General features: G+C 37.9%; 1 pseudogene; it reads left to right on the forward strand.

Moving 5' to 3' along the window:
- Positions 1-17510, forward strand: part of LOC113248924 (olfactory receptor 7A17-like) — a 35583-nt pseudogene extending 18073 nt beyond the window's left edge.
- The last annotated feature ends 230 nt before the right edge of the window (positions 17511-17740 follow it).

The following is a 17740-nucleotide window of genomic DNA, read 5'->3' on the forward strand; positions in this document are numbered from 1 at the left end:
TGTATTTAGGTATAGAGCTTCAGGTTCACCAGATGAAGAGTTCTGCGATAAATGGTGGTGCCAGCTCAAAACAATGTGAATATATCTAATCCTGCTGAGCTGTGCACTTAAAAATGATTAAGGGGCACCTGGGTGGCTCAGTTGATCCAGCCTCTGACTCTTGATCTCAGCTCAGGTCTTGATCTCAGGGTCAAGCATTCAAGCCCTGCACTGGGCTCTGCACTGGGCATAGAGCTTACATAAAAATAAAAATAAAATAAAATTATTAAATTTTTAAAAATGGTTAAGAGGTGGGTGAAACTGTTCATTGGAATTGAGGAGGTAGGTAGGAAGGTAAATTTAAATCATATGAAGATATTCTGCCCCATCAGCTAGTACAGTGAATTCCTTATGTCATAAATGTGTCTGTGATCTGACTATGAGGCCTTCGAGGCAGTGACATAGAAAGGAACTCATGATCAAAATTAAGGTCACTCATTGTAGTTCAAATCTTTGTCTGTATTTCTGCATCCTTTTATTTCATGTACATTCAAGAGTGCATTCTTTTCAGTGCTATCCTCTCCAGCTTTCTCAAGATTCCTTTCAACATAAAAGATGAAATCATAAATGCATCTGTGTGTGAACACATGTGATGAGCTTATTTGAAAGAAAATGCATGGAAACACACACATACACAAGACAGAACCTTTACCCTCAAATGTTTTCTTTCAGATAAAAAAGGAAGTTCCACACATTTTATTCATTTCTGACAATGTCCATATGAAGTCATGTTTAGAATCCCACGTTACCTTCAGAAATAAGGAATATGATGCTCAGGATGCTTAAATGTTTAGTAATTACCTAGCAAAGCAGCTAAAACTTGTATACAGTCATAAGTTACACAGAAATAGAAATTTGCACAACATATTCTTCATTTTCATGTAGATCCTTTAATTCGCCAAAGTGTACAGTTTACATATGCAAGTTATTGTGTATCATTATACTCCATTTATTTAGTTCACTGGAACAGATCTAATGGTGCATGGCTACGGGTAGGATCTAGAGCATAGGCAGCTGATTCTCACTTAAGAGGGGAGGAAAATACCACTTCTAATGGGAAAGAAAGCCAAGGGTTAATATGGATGTATGAACAATGGAATTAAATTTAGGTAATTCACAGGACAAACCATTTTTTCCTATGAAATGAAGATTAACCTACATATGGAAATGCAGTAACAAGAGCCCATAAAGTGGCTGAGACAGAAGAGCACTACAGCCTCACACGACACCATGGATGAGCCTTAGAAACACAACACAGAGATTCACACCTGACCCCAGACCCATGAGGACCCACCAGAGATCAGAAACGCTCCCCAGCATATAATTCCATTTGATCGTAAAGGTATCATGATATCCCATTTGGCAAGGACAGCCTGTTACACAGTGAGAGCTGACTGACACAACAATCCAAGTGAACAGATCCGACGCAGTTAGAACATGTGCTGTTTTTTATTTGTGGCACAGGATCTGACAATAAGGAAATCAGTCATGATCATTCTGTGGTTCAAATTTATTACCAATGACTTTATGAACAAGTGCCTACATGTGGGCTCCCTTGCGGGTCACTGGGAGAGTGTGAAGGACCTGAATGTTTGTACAGAAGAACTGGTGACTGAACCACAGGACCAGCAGAACATCCAGCTCTCCTGTGAGATATCCTCTGATCACACAGGGGAAAGAGATTTCTGAGCAGGTAGGAGGGAAGAAATGGATGATGCTGGTATTGTTCATTCACCATCCCTCAGCATCTGTGACAAATATTGGGAAAAGGGAGCTCCTGAGCAGGGAGCCTGATGCGGGGCTCGGTCCCAGGACCCGGGGATCATGACCTGAGGCTAAGGCAGACACATAACCGAATGAGCCACCCAGGTGACCCTCATATTTGTATTTCTTAAATATTTTATATTTTTTTAATTCCAGTATAATTAACATACAGTGTAATATAAGATCCAGGTGTAGTATATAGTGATTCGGTAATTCTGTACATTACTCAGAAGGCATCATGAGAAGTGTACTCTTAATCCCCATCACCTATTTCACCCATCTCCCCACCCACCTCCCCTCCAGCTACAACCACTTTGTTCTCCATATTGAAGAGTCTGTTTTTTTGTTTATCTCTTTTTTTCTTTGTTTGTATTGTTCCTTACATTCCACATATGAGTGAAATCACATGGTATTTGTCTTTCTCTGACTGACTGATCTCACTTACCATTATCCATTTAGATCCATCCATGTCATAAATGGCTACATCAAAATAAAACGTCTGGAAGCATATTTTAATTTTTTAATAATATTTTTATTATATTATGTTAGTCACCATACAGTACACCCCTAGCTTACCTTGAATAAAACATCTTGAATTACAAAAACAAACAAAAAACAAAAACATCTGCACAGCAAATGAAACAGTCAACAAAACAAAAGGCAACTTATCTAATGGGAGAAGATATTTTCAAATGATATATCCAATAATAGGTTAATATTCAAAATACATTGAGAACTTGTACAAGTTAATGCCAAAAAATAATAATAATTCCATTAAAAACATCCAGAAGACATGTACAGACATTTTTCAAAGAAGACATACAGGTGGCTTACAGACACATGAAAAGATGCTCAACATCACTCATTATCAGGGAAATACAGATCTAAATCACAATGAGATATCACCTCATACCTGTCAGAATGGCTAAAATCAACAACACAAGAAACAACAGATGTTGGCAGGAATGTGGAGAAAGGGGAATGCTCTTATGTTGTTGATGGGAATGCAAACTGGTGCAGCCAGTTGGAACACAGTAGGGAGGTTGGTCAAAATAGAAATACCCTACAATCCAGGAATTGCACTACTGGGTATTTGCCCAAAGAAAATGCATCCACATATTTGTGGTCGTCTGTGACACTAAGACTATATCAGTTCAGTCTATTTATTCAAATTTGTCTTTCCATGTAGACTCCATTAGGAGATACGTGTTTCCTAATCAGTGTTTGCCAGTGGCTGTGGTATGCTTTCTGAAAACCTAGGTGAATAATAGTATAAAACGATTCATTTGTTGCTTATAACACCCAGTGCACCATGCAATATGCCCTCCTTACTACCCATCACCAGTCCATCCCATTCCCCCAACCCCCTCCCCTCTGAAGCCCTCAGTTTGTTTCTCAGAGTCCATAGTCTCTCATGCTTCATTCCCCCTTCTGATTACTCCCCCTTTCTTTATCCCTTTCTTCCCCTACTGATCTCCCTAGTTCTTATGTTCCATAGATGAGAGAAACCATATGATAATTTTCTTTCTCTGCTTGACTTATTTCACTTAGCATTATCTCCTCCAGTGCCGTCCATGTTGCAGCAAATGTTGAGAAATCGTTCTTTTTGATAGTTGAGTAATATTCCATTGTATGTATGGACCACATCTTCTTAATCCAGTCATCTGTTGAAGGGCATCTCAGAACATTAAATTTCTATCTTAATGTTGACCACTGGTTGTCATAAAGTAAGTGACCTTGTAGAAAAATGATATGACTAAAAAGAACTGGTAAGAAAATGTCAAATAACAGCAGACTTATATTAGAAGAAAGATTAGATTAATCCTTTTAACATAAACTAGACAGAAGTAAAATAACTGAGAATAATAATTGATGGATTCCAGTGGGTGAAAACCTATAGGTCTGAAAATAAAGATAATTTAAAAACAAGTGTAAAACTAAGGAAAATATATAGAACACATTGGATGTTACAGAACAAAAAGTGTAGACATGTAAAAAAAAAATTAATCCAATAATAAAAGTACCTAAAATGAGAAATGATATAAAAATGCAAACCAAAAATATAGGGAGAATATATGTGAATAAATATATAAATGCCAAAATGTGCCAAACTTTGTAACATCAAATGAAGTAAAGGAATAATATTAAGGAAACCTTAAAAAATTCAGTGTAGGGTTGGATTATTTCTAAGGTTGCAGCCCCTAGAGACAGAACATTTCTTAGCTTGGGTGCTGACTTCTAGAAGTGTGCATTTATGTTTTTGGGTTAAACTGTTATTATAATAAGATAACGGCTGGGGGCAGCATAATGTGATGCCTAAGAGAGCAGCTTAAGCTGGCAGCCCTGCACAGACCTCAGAAGGGGTGAGCCTTTTCACCACAGCCATGACCTTGAGTGAGTCAGCTAGGTACCATAAACTTCTCCTCCTCCTCCTCCTCGTCCTCCTCCATAATAAATGGAGAATGATACTAATCACGTTAGTATTTTGGAAAACTTACATGAGATAATAAGTATAAACACTTAAACAGTGCTGGCAGAGTGCTATTATTATTTATTGTTATCAAAATCCATATCAAGAGCCAAATTTCTTGGGGCACCTTGGGCCTCAGTCAGATAAAAGGCTGAATCTTGATCTCAGCTCAGATCTTGATCTCAGGGTTGTGAGTTCAAGCCTCACCTTTGGCTCCACGCTGGGCATAAAGTCTACACTAAACAAACTCAAAAACAAAAACCACCAAATTTCTTTTCTAGGTCAAAAGCTTTCATTAAATCGATACAATTTTTTCCCCTGGTTCTGACTGTACTTAACCACCTGTCCATCTATTTTTTCACTCAACAAATATTCACTGAGCATAAACTCCATCCTGAGAATTGTACTACACATGGCAGTTTCAAAGATAGGTAAGACACAGTTCTGAAATTCAAGGAATCTATATCGTGGGAGAACAGAGAAAGTTAGTAAAGTGAATGTGACTAGATGGAAAGTGAAAAAGATCAGGAAAAAAAGTGGGGACAAATCTTTGAGTTGATTTTACTCAGGTGACCTGAGAAAACATCTGTGTAAATGAGTTTTAGAACATTCCCTGAATAAGCGCATATCCCATCACTATGAGGATAGATATTAATTTCATGAGATTTTATTTAAAAAAAATTGAAACCATTATTGAAGATTACTGAGAAAATACCATCTTGTATTCAGGCCAAGTGAAAATTACTGGTTATAAAGTGAAAAGGGGAACCCAAGACATAACCTGAAGAAAAATAGAGAAGGGAAGGAAGACCCAAGGAGACTACTGCTTTGAAATGTGTCCCAATACATCACTGTTACAATATCATTGATGTATTCCTTATGCAGTGCTTTTTATTCTCATGACTTATTCATTCCTTAACTGGAGTTTCTGTTTGTTTGTTTGTTTGTTTGTTTATTTATTTATATTATGATGTGTTAGTCACTCTACAGTACATCATTAGCTTTTGTTGTAGTGTTCCACGATTCATTGTTTGTGTGTAACACCCAGTGCTCCATGCAATACATACCCTCCTTAATACCCATCACCGGCCTAGCCCATCCTCCCCACAAAAAAACCCTCAGTTTGTTTCCCGGAGTCCATATTCTCTCACGTTTTGTCTCCCCATCTGTTCCCCCCCCCTTCGTTTTTCCCTTCCTTCTCCTAATTATCTCCCTGTTATTCCTATGTCCCACAAATAAGTGAAACCATATGATAATTGTTTTTCTCTGCTTGACTTATTTCACTTAGCATAATCTCCTCCAGTTCCATCCATGTCGATGCAAATGGTGGGTAATCATTCTTTCTGATGGCTGAGTAATGTTCCATTGTATGTATGAATCGCATCTTCTTTATCCATTCATCTAATGAAGGATGTGTTGTCTCCTTCCACAGTTTGGCTATTGTGGACATTTCTGCTATGAACAGTGGGGTGCATATGGCCCTTCTTTTCACTACATCTGTATCTTTGGGGTAAATACCCAGTACTGCAATTGCTGGGTCATAGAGTAGCTCTATTTCTTAACTGGAAGCCTATACCCTCCCCCTTCACTCAGCACATCCCCGCACACTCCTCCTCTCTAGAAACCATCATCATGTTCTGTATATTTATAGGTCTGGTTCTGCTTTTTGTTCATTCTTTTAGATTCCACTTAGGAGTGGAATTATACGGTATTTGTCTTTCTCAGGGTGACTTACTTCACTTAGCATAATATATCCTCTATGTCCATTCATGTTGACTCAAATGTCCTGAACTCATCCTTTTTGATGGCTGAGAAATATTCAAAGTGTGTGTGTGTGTGTGTGTGTGTGTGTGTGTGTGTGTCACATTTTCTTTGTGCATTCATGTATTGATATAGACACTTGGTTGTTTCCATATCTTGGGTATTGTAAATAATACTCCAATGAACATAAGAGTGTGTATATATTTTCAAATTAGTGTTTCTGTTTTCTTTGTAAACAGTAGTGGAATTATTGGATCATATGGTGGTTTTATTTTTAAGTTTTTAAGGAACCTTCATAATCATCTTCACAGTGACTGTACCAGCTTGCATTCCCACCAGTAGTGCTCAAGGGTTCCTTTTTCTCCACATCCTCACCAACACTTGTTGTTTCTTGTGGTTTGTATTTTAGCCACTCTGACAGGTGTGACGTGATACCTCATTCGGGTTTTGATTTACATTCTCTACTGATGAGTGATGTTGAGCAGCTTTTCATTTGCCTGTTGGCCATTTGTAGGTCTTCTTTAGAGAAATGTCTGTTCGGATCCTCTGCCCATTTTTTAATTCAATTGATTGGCTTTTTTGGAGGTAGGTTGTACGAGTTTATGTATTTTTAAGGGTTAGATATTAACTCCCTATCAGATATTTATCATTTGCAAATATCTTCTCCCATTCAATAGGTTGTAGGTTTGTTTTATTGACTTTTTCCTTTGCTGTGTAAAAGTACTAATTTTGATGTTGTCCCAATAGTTAATTTTTGCTTTTTTGTCCCTAAACTTAGGAGACTTATCTAGAAAAATGTTGCTATGGCTGATGTCAGAGAAGTTACTGCTGTGCTCTCTTCTAGGATTTTTAGAGTTTCAGGTCTCACATTTAGGTCTTCAATCCATTTTTTTATTATAATAATATTTTTATTATATTATGTTAGTCACCATACATTACAAGCCTGGTTTTTGATGTAAAGTTCCATGATTCATTCGTTGCGTGTAACATCCAGTGCACCATGCAATACGTTCCCTCCTTACTACCCATCACCGGTCTATCCCATTCCCCCACCCCCTCCCCTCTGAAGCTCTCAGTTTATTCCCCAGAGTCCATAGTCTTTTATGGTTCATTCCCCCTTCTGTTTACCTCCCCTTCATTCTTCCCTTCCTTCTCCAACCAATCTTCCTATTTCTTATGTTCCATAAATGAGTGAAACCATATGATAATTGTCCTTCTCTGCTTGACTTATTTCACTTAGCATTATCTCCTCCGGTGCCGTCCATGTTGCAGCAAATGTTGAGAAATCGTTCTTTTTGATAGCTGAGTAATATTCCATTGTATGTATGGACCACATCTTCTTAATCCAGTCATCTGTTGAAGGGCATCTCGGCTCCTTCCACGATTAAGCTATTGTGTACAATGCTGCTATGAACATTGGGGTGCATATGGCCCTTCTCTTCACTACGTCTCACAGTTAGGTCTTCAATCCATGTTGAGTTTATTTCTGTGTATGTGATGAGAGAATGTTCCAGTTTCATACTTTTACATCTAGCTGTCCAGTTTTCCCAGCACCTTTTATTGAAAACATTGTCTTTTCCCCATATTCTTGCCCCTGTTGTCATAGATTAATTGACCATATAATCATGGGTTTATTTCTGGGGTCTGTAGTCTGTTCCATTGATTTATGTGTCTATTTTTTAAATATTTTATTTATTTATTTGAGAAAGAGCAGTAGAGAGAGAGAGAGAGAACAAGCACGAAAGAGGGTCAGCAGAAGAGGGAGAAGCAGGGGCCCTGATGTGGGGCTCAATCCCAGGACCCTGGGATCACGATCTGGGCCAAAGACAGATGCTTAACTAACTGAGCCACCCAAGTGCCCCCTATGTGTCTATTTTTGTGCCAGTACCATACTATTTTGATTACTACAGCTTTCTAATATATCTTGAAATCATATATTGTGATAACTCCAGCTCTGTTCTTCTTTCTCAAGATTGTTTTTGTTATTCAGGGTCTTCTGTGGTTCCATACAGGTGTTAGTATTATTTGTTCTAGTTTTGTGAAAACTGCTAATGGTATTTTCATAGAGATTGCATTAAATCTGTGGATTACAATGGGTATTATGAACATTTCACAATATTAATTCTTCCAATCCATCATCATGGTATACATTTCCATTTGTTCATGTCACATTTGTTCATGTCATTTTCAATTTCTTTCATCAGTATTATAGATTTTGGAGTACAGATCATTCACCTCTTTGGTTAAATTTATTCCTAAGTATTTTATTCTATTTGGGATCATTGTAATGGCATTTTTTTTTCTTTCTGATACTTTATTGTTAGTGTATAGAAATTTTACTGATCTCTGGGTATTGATTTTGTACCTTGCACTTTACTGAATTCATTCATTAGTTCTAGTAATGTCTTCGTTGAGTCTTTAGAATTTTCTATGCCTAAAACCATGTCATCAATAAATAGTGACAGTTTAATTTTTACATTCCTAATGTGGATGACCCTTATTTCATTTTCTTGTCTGATTGCTGTGGCTAGGACTTCCAGAATTTTGTTGAATAACAGTGCTGAGAGTGGGCATCTTAGCCTTGTTCCTGACATTAGGGGAAAAACTCTCAGTTTTTCACATTTAAGCATGATGTTATCTGTGGGTTTTTTCATATATGACCTTTATTATGTTGGGGTATGTTCCATCTATCCCTACTTTGTTGAGAGTTTTTATCATGAGTGAATTTTAAATCTTGTTAAATGCTTTTTCTGCCTCTATCGAGATGAGCATATGCTTTTCAGCCTTCATTTTCTTAATGTGGTGTACGACATTGATTGATTTACAAATATTGAAACATATTTATATCCCTGAAATAAATCCCCACCTGATCAGGGTGAATCATCTTTGCAATATATTGTAACATGTGATTTGCTAGTATTTTCTTGAGGATTTTTGCATCTACCTTCATCAGGGATGTTGAACTATAGTTTTCTTTCTTTCTTTTTTTTTTTTTTTTGTGGTGTCTTAGTTTGGTTCTAGTATCAGGGTAATGCTGGTCTCATACAATGTATTTGAAAGCTTTCCTTCCTCTTCTGTGTTTTGGAATAGTTTGAGGAGAATAAGTATTAACTCTTCTTTAATAGTCTGGTAGACTGAACTTTTAGGTGGTTTTTCGATTATCAATTAAATTTTGTTACCTACGGTTGGTCTTTTTAGATTTTCTATCTTTTCCTGGTTCCATTTGGAAGACTGTGTTCTATGACATTATCCATTTGTTCTAGGTTATCCACTTTGTAGACATATTCTTTTTCATAACATAATTTTTAAAATTTAAATTCAATTAGCCAACATATACTAAGTACATCATTAGTTTTTGATATAATGTTCAATGATTCATTAGTTGTGTATAACACTCAGTACTCATCACATCAAGTGTCCTCCTTACTGCCTGCCCATTACCCAGTTACCCCATCCCCCCACCCTCCTCCCTACCCACAACCTTCAGTTTGTTTCCCGGAGTCAAAAGTCTCTCACGATTTGTCTCCCTCTCTGATTTCTTCCCCTTTAGTGTTCCCTCCCATCCCCTATGACCCTCTGCACTATTTCTTATATTCTACATATGAGTGAAACCACACGATAATTGTCTTTCTCTGATTGATTTATTTCACTTAGCATAATATTGTTTTATAATTGCATTTCTAAAGTATCCTTTGTTCCTTCTCCTCTCTTTTTTTAATTTTATTTCTTTGTCTCCTTTCTCTTTTTTAAAAGAGTGTGGCTAAGGGTTTGTCAATTTTGTTTGTCTTTTCAAAGAACCAGCTCTTGGTTTCATTGAATTTTTCCATTTTTCGTCTCTGTGTCATGTATTTCTGCTCTGATTTTTATTATTTCCTTTCTTTTACTCACATTGGACTTTGTTCTTTGGGAAACAGTACTTTGAATATAAAATTAGTACCTGATAGTGATTAAGAGCAGATGTACCAAATGTGAATTGCCTTAATTTAATTTCATTGATACAATATCCATATACACACTTTGCTTTCTTTATAGTTAGAAGATATATCTGCCATCACTCTTCAATGTGGATCAGCTATACCAGTGTTCTATATCCTACCTAAGCCATGCTCCACTAGACTTTTACCTTTTAGTTATATCACTGAAGTATGATTATATATATAATAAACTGTACCTATTTAAAGGATACAGTTTGACACTTGTGGTGAGCACATCATAACATAAAGAGTTGTTGGCTGAAGCACTATGTTGTACACTGGAAACTAGTGTAACACTGTGTGTCAACTATACTTCACTAAAATAATATTTTTAAATAATGTATACAGTTTGTTGCATTAAAGGAGTTGGACAAAATTTAGGAGAATATTCTGAATGATTCTGTTTGTATGTAATTCCAGAAAGTGCACAATAAGCTTTAACTACTTGATTCTATAACTTATGAAAATTTAATGCTTCTGAGCCTCAGTTTTCTTATTTCTGAAGATAAATGGGATAATAAAACTAATTTCAGAGGGATACTGTAAGAATAAACAAATGTGGGGTCATATTTTGTAGATTCCTAAGAAATTGTTCAGTGGTGAGGTTTATGATATGTGTGTGGGTGTTTATACAAATTTTTCATTCACGTAAATATGGACACTCATATGCACACACAGACTCATTATTAGGTAATCTTTTTATCACAAGGAAACCTGAGAGAAAGTGAGAAAATATATGAGTGAAAAGAATGAACATTTGGATAAATATGCATGTAAAATTATGAAGAAATTTGGACCCAAATATTTAAAATAGAACAGGTGGCATTAATGATTCAATTTCTCTGCCTTAGTGTTGGCGAGTCAGCACGGTTCATGGCATGGGAGATTTTCTGTACCAGCTATTTGGGTTGAACAACTCCAAAGTGACTTCAGATTCCTTGTTCTATTTAAAGCGGGATTTCAATACCAAAAATCCTTATCCAAGAGAATATAAAGGAAAGAGACCCAAGGCTGAATTCATTTCCCTTCAACAAAGTGTTATTGGATAAATGTTAAGATTAGATTTTTGTTGTAATTGTAACAAATGACCATGCTGCTTCCTTAAAACAAATCAATTTATTTTCTGATAGTTCTGGAAGTCAGAAGTCTGAAATAGGTCTCCGTGGGGTAAAAATCACTCTATCTGCAGAGAGGAGTTCATCCTGGAGGTCTGGGGAGAATAGGTTTTCTTGCCTATTCCAGCTTTAGAGCCACCTGTACTCCCTGGCTCATGTGCCTTCCCTTTATCTTCAAAGCCAGCAACATAGCATCTGGAGATCTCTCTCTGACTCCAGGTCTTCTGCCTCCCTCTTCCACATTTGGAGGATGCTTGTGACCTATTGAGCCCACCTGATTATCAGAATAACTTTTTCTTAGGGCCCACTGACTAGCAAGTGTTAATACCATTTGCAATTTTAATTCTCCATTGTCATGACACAACACATAATCACAGATTCTATCGATTATGATGTGGAAATCTGTTGGGGACATTATTCTGCTACTAAAAGTCTTTTTCAGAGGTATATTTGATATCAACTCAGGGGCCCTCACCTTGAAGAATCAAAAACAGAATTTATTTCAGACTGCAGGTTCACTACTGAGACTTTTCTTTCCAAACCACACATGAAGCGGTTCACTTGGCTTATTTATTAACATCACCCCAAAGCTATAAATGGTAAAGTAAACCCTCAACTAAATAAATTCAATATCATCTCAAGGTTAAGGGAAAGTGCAAGGAGGTTAGACCTCTGGAAGGCAGGCAAGTTCATGACAATGAGAAACACAAAACTAGATTCACCTGAGTTCTACTCTGGTCTCCCAGGAACACAGTTTCAGCAGGAAAAGTTTCCTTTCTGTCCAGACCAGTGGCCCACAGGGAATGAAGTGCTCTGAGGAGGGAGTAACAATGGAAACAGTGCTTAATGAGCAGACACAAGGAGCTGTAAATATCTCCTCTGCTGTAGAACTTCAGCATGTGGATCCTTGGACTGGCCAGGACATGGTTGCTATTGTTGGGTTCCTAAGTCTGGCTGGGGGACCCATGCTTCACTGCTTCCTGCTGTTGTGTCTGAAAACAAAGCTTCGGTCTCCATCATCAACCATCCAGGGAGGAATCGGCACCTCCACACAGAGACCTTCATCTTATAGACCCCACCCAGGTGAGTCTGAGAGCTCAGCAGGTATTTCAGGAAAGGGTCAGAGAGAATGGAACCTGAGAACATGTCCTGAGGTCACCTGAGATGAGATAAACTCATTTATAACTTCTTATATAATGTGTTCAAAAGAGAAGTGTCCTTCGGACTCAGCAATACAGGCATCATTGTTGATGACACGTGGTGTGAGTGGAAGTGCAGTTGGATGCGGAGGGGGAGGGAACTGGAGGACCTAAAGTGGTTCCAGTGACATTAGAACATATTCAAGGAGTTTGTTCGAAGGGAGCAGGAAAACAGAGTATTGGGCTTAGAGGCATGTGTGGTGAACTTTTAAAGATGTGATGTTTTCAAGCGTGTTCTGTATTTATAGAAAGCCCCAGACCCATGCAGGTAGCTGTTCCCTTGCAACAGCAGTTCCTGAGACATACATTTCTCAGCATCTTCTCTCACACTGAGTATTCACATAAAATAATTGTGTTTCGCATGCAAAATGGGATATGCTAATTGCTTTTCATTACCAAGAGGCATGGAAACCATGGTGACTTTGTGAGGTAGATGAAACTCAGCCAAATCTCTTCACCAGTGATAATCACGTATTTGCTCACAGGAAGGAACTGTACTGTAAGCTTTTTACATATACTGAGGTAGGCTGTCTGCCACCCTAGGAGGAAGGGTGCTGCTATCTCCAGTATTTGAGTGAGGATGTTCACGTTTGGAACAGATTGGTTGTCTCTCCCAAGCCTAAACATTTTATATGTGGTAGATCTGACATTCAATACCCAGGTGTCCGATTTCAAGAGTTTTGCATTTAAATCTTTAGGGAAAGTCTTTTATTATTTTATCTTTAAAAATCCCCTTCTATTGTCCTATATTGTGTATTTTCTCCTGTAAATTGCAGTTTATTCCCTTTGCACTTTTTTCCCTCTAGAGAGATATTCAATTAGTAAAATGTCTTGCTATCTTAAAAATACCACTCCATTCATATTTAGATATATTAGTATTTTTTTGCATTGTTAATCATTCTGGGCAGCAAGGGGATGTGGACTGGGGCTGGAATGCTGCCAGAACCAGGGAGGCTTTCTGCTTATCAGTCTCTCAGGGAACCCCTGAGCTTATTAGATCTCCTTTACCTCTTGCGTCCATTTCTTTCCTCTCTGTGTTTTTTGAATCATTTTTTAAAGTTTATTTAAATGCAGGACACAATATGATCTGATTAAAATGGAGCCCAGTGTTTTTACGTCCAGTAGAGGCTTTACTAACTAGATTTTAAGTACTGTTCACACAGTCTTCAGGGTAAAGGTAATCTCGTGTTGACAGCTTGCCTTCTACCGCTTCCTTCAACAGTATTGTGGCTAAAGGCAGGAAAAGCATGACAGTAACATAGCGGCGGGAGACCATATTGTACTGTGTTCATGTGCGAGCCAACGACGTGTGTGTGTGTGTGTGTGTGTGTGTGTGTGTGTGTGTGTGTGTTGTGGGGCATGAGCAGTCCTCAGGGCAATGGTACCTGAGTTCATATACTCCAGTATGGGACCCTTAAATGCTAGAATGTTCACCAACAGATGGAAATAAGGAAGGGATCTATCCTTATTTACAGAATACCTTGGAACACAATTAATAAGATGCAAAGAACACCATGTGAAGGAAGGACTCCCTGTGTCTTGAAGTCCCAACAGTGGCAGGAAAGCCACCTCGGTCCTCAACATTCTCTGCCACCACCTGTCATCTCTCTCCTCTTGCTCATTCCCTCAGCGCACTGACTGCATATTGAGATCTGCAGATCTGCAGTTAGTGCCTTCTGCAGGGCCTTTGCTCTCTTTTCCCTCCTGGGCAAACATCTCCCCCAGATATCCTCCTGCTTTCTGCTCAGTCTTTCTGGAACCTCTGTTAAAATGTCACATTCTTTGCAGGTGTTCCTGAACTCCTATTAAAATTTAGCACTGTCCCCATTCAGTGCTTTTTATGCTGACTTTTTCCCCCCTCTATAGCACCTGTAACTCTCTGACATGTATATTATATATATATATATATATATATATATATATATATATATATATATGTATATATATTTATATATTTATATATTTATATATTTATATAAATATATATGTGTGTGTGTATATATATATATGTGTGTGTGTGTGTGTGTGTGTGTGTATTCTTTCTCCATCATTGGATTGTATGGAATTTTCTTATTTGTTTCTCCAAGTTTTTATTTAATTCCTGTTAGTTAACATACAGTGTGATAGTAGTGTCAGGTGCAGAATATAGTGATTCCGCACTTCCATACATCACCTGGTGCTCATCACCACAAGTGCCCTCCTTCATCCCCATCATCTATTTCTTCCCCCATCCACCTGCCTCCAACAACCCTCAGTTTGTTCTCTATAGCTAGCAGTCTCTTTCCTGATTTGCCTCTCTTTTCTCCCCCACCGCCCGCCGTGTTCATTTGTTTTGTTTCTTAAGTTATGGAGTTTAAGAAACAAAACATGAGTGAAATCATATGGTATTTGTCTTTATTTCACTTAGCAGACTATGCTCTAGCTCCATCCTGGTCATAGCAAATGGGAAGATGTCATTCATTCCTTTTAATGTTTGAGTTATACATATATATATATATATATATATATATATATATATATATGCCATGTCTTTTTTATACATTCATCAGTCAGTGGACATTTGGGCTCTCTCCATAGTTTGGCTACTGTTGATAATGCTGCTATAAATATTAGGGTGCATGTGCTCCTTTGAATTAGTATTTTTGTACACTTGGGTAGATACCTAGTGGTACAACCTACAGAATGGGAGAAGATATTTGCAAATGACATATAATAAAGGGTTAGTATCCAAATTATATAAAGAAATTATCAACCTCAACACCCAAAAAAACAAATAATCCAGGTAAAAAAAAGTGCAGAGATATGAATAGACACTTTTCCATAGAAGACATCCAGATGGCTAACAGACACATGAAAACATGCTCAGCTTCACTCATCAGCAGGGGAATACACATGAAAACTACAATGAGGTATCACCTCAACCGGTAAGAATAGGTAAAATTAACAAAAGAATCAACAGATTTTGGCAAGGCGGTGGAGAAAGGGGAACACTCTTGCATTGTTTGTGGGAATGCAAGCTGGTGCAGCCACTCGGGAAAACAGTATGGAGGTCCTCAAAAAGTTAAAAACAGAACTACCGTATGATCCAGCATTTGCACACCTAGGTATTTACCCCAAGATGTATGAAGTTTTCTATCTCAACACCCTTTGCTCTTTGCCTAGAAAATGTCAGCACTCAACATACATCCCTTAAATGCAGGAAAGCATTTCTCATTAAAATTATACTATATCACTGCTTAGGGAAAAGGGTGAATGAACAGGAATTTCTAATCAAAGATGTTAGGTAACTTTTCTTAAAGGGGATCAGATCTGTAAAATTAATATATATTTCTTTCTTGATTTCAAAATATTAATTTTAGCTTGTCACTCTGTTAACAATGCCCATTTGCTACAAGTCAAAACTACAATGAGGTATCATCTCAAGCTGTCAGAATGGTTAAAAAAAAAACACAAGGAACAACCTTTATTGTTGAGATATGGATAAAGGGAACCTCCTTGCCCTGTTGTATGGAATGCAAAGTGGTATAGCCACTGTTGAAAACAGTATGGAGGAGTCTCAGAAAGTTAAAAATAGGACTACCCTATGAATCCATAATTTCACTGCCAGAGAATACAAAATACCCAAAGAATACAAAAATACAAATTCAGAAAGATAACATTTAGCAGCATTATCCATAATAGTCAGACTGTGGAAACCATCCAAGTGTTCACTGACGGATGAATGGATAAAAAAGTAGTAGAAGTACACAGTGGAATAATACACAGCCATAAAAAAGAATAAAATATTGCTGCAACAATGTGGAAGGAACTAGAGTTAATTAGGCTAAACAAAATAAGTCAGTCAGAGACAGATGATTACCATATGATTTCAGTGATATGTGGAATTAAAGAAACAAAACAAATGATCATAGGGGAAAAAGAGAGAGAGAGGCAACCAAGACACAGAGTCTTAATTCTAGAGAACAAACTACTGGTTACCAGATGGGAGGTGGGTGGGGGTGTTGGATGAAATAGATGTTGGGGATGAAGGAGGGTACTTGTGATGAGCACAGAGTGATGTATGGAAGTGTTGAATCACTAAATTCTGTACCTGAAACTCATATTGCACTGTAGGTTAGCTAATTGGAATTTAAATAAAAACTTAAAAAATAAAAAAATAATAAAGGGTAAGAAATAAATAAATGAAGACCATTTGTTTGAAAATTATCATGTTTTTTTTTTCTTTTCTTCCCTTCCTAGTAGTCATCTCCACCAAATGAAACCATGCAATGATACACAAATTTCAGAGATTCTTCTTCTAGGCTTTTCACAAGAGCCAGAACTGCAGTCCCTCATATTTGGGCTTTTCCTCTCCATGTATTTGATCACTGTGTTTGGAAACCTGCTCATCATCCTGACTGTCAGCTCTGACTCCCACCTCCACACCCCCATGTATTTCTTCCTGACCAACCTGTCCTTTGCAGACATCTGTTTCACCTCCACCACCATCCCCAAGATGCTGGTGAACATCCAGACTCAGAGCAAAGTGATCGCTTATTCAGGCTGCATCACACAAATGTATTTTTTCATGCTTTTTGCAGGATTAGAAATCTTTCTACTGACTGTGATGGCCTATGACCGCTTTGTGGCCATCTGTCACCCCCTGCACTACACAGTCATCATGAACCCCCGGCTCTGTGGACTGCTGGTTCTGGAGTCCTGGATCCTGAGTTTCTTGCATTCCTTATTAGAAAACTTACTGGTGTTGCAGCTGGCCTTCTGTACAGACTTGGAAATCCCCCACTTTTTCTGTGAACTCAATCAGGTCATCCAACTTGCATGTTCTGACACTTTTATTAACAACTTGGTGATTTATTTTGCAACTGCTCTGCTGGGTGGGGGTCCTTTTGCTAGGATCCTTTACTCTTACTCTAAGATTATTTCCTCCATATGTAGAATATCATCAGCTCAAGGCAAGTATAAAGCATTTTCCACCTGTGCATCTCACCTCTAAGTTGTGTCCTTATTTTACTGTACAAGCCTAGGAGTGTACCTTAGCTCTGTTGTTACCCAGAGCTCCCATGCAAGTGCAGTGGCCTCGGTGATGTACACGGTGGTCACACCCATGCTGAACCCCTTCATCTACAGCCTGAGGAACAGAGACATAAAGAGGGCTCTGAAAAGAATCATTGAGCTTCCAGTGATATAAAGGCCAATCATTCTGGGTCTGAAGAAGTGCCCCTGATTGTACGGCTCAAGCTTCAGAGCCAGGAACTGTCATTCTTCTATCAGGCTGTGAAAGTAGAATAGGTTCCTTTTATTTATTTCCTGGCATTTCCATTTGTTTGAATTCAACTTCTCCATGCATTTAAGTAACTCACTTTATTAGGCTTCTGCTCTGTCTGTTATACAGACAGTTTTCCTCTTTGTCCATTTCCT

Source organism: Ursus arctos, unplaced genomic scaffold (assembly GCF_023065955.2).
Source record: "Ursus arctos isolate Adak ecotype North America unplaced genomic scaffold, UrsArc2.0 scaffold_14, whole genome shotgun sequence".
NCBI lineage: Eukaryota > Metazoa > Chordata > Mammalia > Carnivora > Ursidae > Ursus > Ursus arctos.